Below are 3447 nucleotides of genomic sequence, written 5' to 3' on the forward strand. Positions count from 1 at the left end.
TTTGCGCAGCACCGTATTTACTTAGAAGTGATACTTCCCCTCAATGCAGAGAAATCAAAAGCACAAGTTCTCCTTTTCAACTCACTTTCCTCTTTATGATGTATCACAGCACAAACAATGTGTGTGAAAAAGAGAACTAAGTCAGGCTGTGCATTTTTACTGTTTGGTGCTTCTTATGTATCTATTGCTTAGCACTTTCCATAGCTAAGGCATGTGTTTTCTTTTGGATCTTGAGAACACTACCATGACAATCCCTAAGAGAGGTACAGTTGAGATGAAACATCTGTCTTAGCTACAAAAGCTGCATATGAGTTAAAGAGAATCTGTAGAACAGGAAGGGAAGTCATGCAGTAAAGCAAAGTAGTGAACTGCTGATGTCCATAAATTGCACAACTCAAATCATAATAATCAGAAAATAGGGAAATTTGTTAAATAGACTTTCCAGTCTATGAGAAATTGTTGACAGAAGGAATCTGAACAAAAATTCTGCTATGGAAACCAATTTTTGTCCAGAGAGGCCAAAGATGGTAGCTGACTGGAAAACCAGAGCTCAGATACAGAGCCAACATGAAAGGAATTTCCAAGAAAGCACAGTTCCTTGTTCATAATACAGTATTGAAATCCATAGGGACTTTGCAGCAATATCCAGGAGCATTAGAGAACATGGCCCTGAGTGAATACGCACCAGCCCATTCCTGAACGGTGCAAAGCAGAACTGCAGGAACATACTTTGGATAAGTCTCAGGAGCCTTTGGTTACCAATGTTGTGCCTTCCATCACACATACACACTCACACAGGATCTCCTCAGCAGCTCCACCAAGGAGCATTGCTGCTCTTAATGCCAACTTTTCTATTGTGTAACTGACTTCCTGTAGGAAAGTAAAACTCTGATATTTTGGAAGATGTTTTGAACATAAAATCTCAGTCTTTTAGATTGCAGGGGTGGCAGTTTTTCTCTAGAGCTTGTTTTAAAAGCTGTCTCATCAAGCCTTTTCCTTACTAGCTCACCTCAGAAACTAGCTGTGCTTCAAAGTCCTCCAGAATCCTTTCAAGCCTACATTTCTAGTACCACTTACTGTATTTCTTCCCAAATGCTATGACGAGCCTCAGTAAGGCAGCATGAAACACTGCAGGTGAAACACACCAAGATAGCACTCTGCAATGCTGCTGGTCACACCTGCAGCTTCCTAGAGGTCATTTCCTTAAGTGAAGTTAGGAATTCAAAAGATTCAACATTTCTAGTCTAGTAGATGCAAAAACAGATTACAGCCTCGAATATTTGTGGTCATTCAGAATCTCACAAACTTTGGACAAATATTCTCAGAGAGCTGATGGAGCAAGACTCAAAAGGAGAGAAAGACTAGGCATACAGACTGACTAGCATGAGAAGTGAGGGAATCTTTTAACTAACAGAAGATAGAATACAAATTAATAAGAAACCTCTGTAACTTGTAGCCAGTGAACATTGATCCCTTTGTTTGTCAAAATGTATTAATAATGAAAAGTTCTAATAGCTGTGGTGCTGCTATTGTGAATTTGCCACCCAGTCTCCCTTTCTGTGCAGAACTGTAAATAAATCAAATACCTTGACTCTGTGTTGGGATTGGTACCTCTCACACCAGATGAAAAAAACATTTTGGGATAATAAAGGCATGGATGAAAATACAGGAGGAAATCCTCATATACAAATTAAGATAGTTCATGTGAGGGCAAAATACTGACCTCTATTATCATATCCATTCCAATTAAGTCCAAGAATTAATATTTTAAATATAGAAAACCATAGAAAGTAGCCTAGTATCACTTATGCCAGTGCTTCCAATACTACTAAGCATGTTCTGTCTCTTACTTTGGCAGTAGGATAGTGTCCCAGTCAACATCAAAGCAAAGAAGCTGATGGTCACCTGAAAAGCTTGGGCAGTTCTCAGCTGTCTCTTCTTTTCCAGTCTGCTTTTCCCTCGAAGACCACCTTTATAGACTGCTCCACTAGATGATCTATGTAAGCTGAAATCTGGTTCCCCAAACATTTGTTCTTGATGTGTATGAGGACTGCCTCATGGATTTCAGCCTCAGAAGCTGGGGAGATGTTCCTGCAGGGCTGCTGAAGGAGTTTATCACTTGAAGGGGTCATGCTGCACATTAGAATAGAGCTAACAAATAACCATGTGAAATTATGTACAGATTTCTTGTGAAGTGATTGTCTTATTGTTCCCCATTGAAACAGAGCACTAAAATACAGAATCTGTATTTGTGCAGCCTTTCATTATTTTCTGCTCTGAGTGGTTATTTTGAGATGTTGCTTTTCTTTAAAAGTGTGCAGAGGAGTTCCAACACAGCCTGGGTGCGAGAGAGGCTGAAGAGGCTGATGTTCTGCAGCAGAGATCAGATCCCATGTCTGTAAGTACTGGGAAGAGATCAGCTGCTCCCAGGAAGGAAACAGCTTTGTCTCTTCTCAGTGAGCATACTCCCATGGAACCTGGTAGAAGTGGATCTCCTCTGCAAATAGAAAATTCTTACACAGGTCAGCATCTGCTTTGCTCATAGGAGCTGCTGTCTTGTGCAGAAGCCATTTCTTACTGGCACTGATTAAAATCTTGCTGTCTGAAGCAGGGAGTCTGGATGTCCTTGTATTCATCAAAGCCTATTGCCTTTCCCCTTCAGACTCTGGTGGAACTTTTCTTAAAAGCTATAGCCAGTGGAACAACACTACAAAGAGTATCTGTTCACTCTTCTATAATTAATTTCTAATTTGTATAGGTCTATGCACGATTAAAAATAGAAAACTAAGCAAACAGACTTGCAGTTCACCACAAAAGCAGCTATAGGCATCATGAAAGGAAGCTCATGAATGAACTTGGTTTTCAAAAGATTGTGTGTCTTAACACCAGGTAGGCATGGCAAGGTAAGTGATGATTAGATGAACAAACATTCTGTTGGATGCTGCTACAAGTAAACTGTGAACACCATGTGCAAGTCAGACAATCCTGTTTCATAGAACATCCTACTTGTCATTTTGGGCCAATGGCAAGAGACTGCATAAGATGCAAAGCTGGTTTTGTGTTGGTAGAGTCTGTGAACACGTGAAAGACACTTTCACTTCTGTTACACCAAGTGGAGCTGCAAGGTAAGTGCCCACATGCTGTTGGCTTTATTCTTACTGATAAGCTGTTCAACAGTTTGGGGCAGATTTGAACTGGAATGAAAAAGGAGAGCAAGAATTTGGGAAGCAATGGAAACTGTCAGGTCTCATCCAACTCTGGCTTCCATCAATTAGTGACAAGATCAAGCTCTTCTTACAGGGACAAGTGACCAGTAAGGGTAGCACTGATTTTATACTGGGGCTGCTAAAAGGGAGGTTCCTCTTAATTTTCCTTTTTGGAATTCCCCCTATGAGTGTTCTGATCTTTCTTATTTCCTCCTTGCTGCTGTCACTTTCTGTTAGCCCT

The sequence above is a fragment of the Catharus ustulatus genome, chromosome 16 (assembly GCF_009819885.2).
Source record: "Catharus ustulatus isolate bCatUst1 chromosome 16, bCatUst1.pri.v2, whole genome shotgun sequence".
Taxonomy (NCBI): domain Eukaryota; kingdom Metazoa; phylum Chordata; class Aves; order Passeriformes; family Turdidae; genus Catharus; species Catharus ustulatus.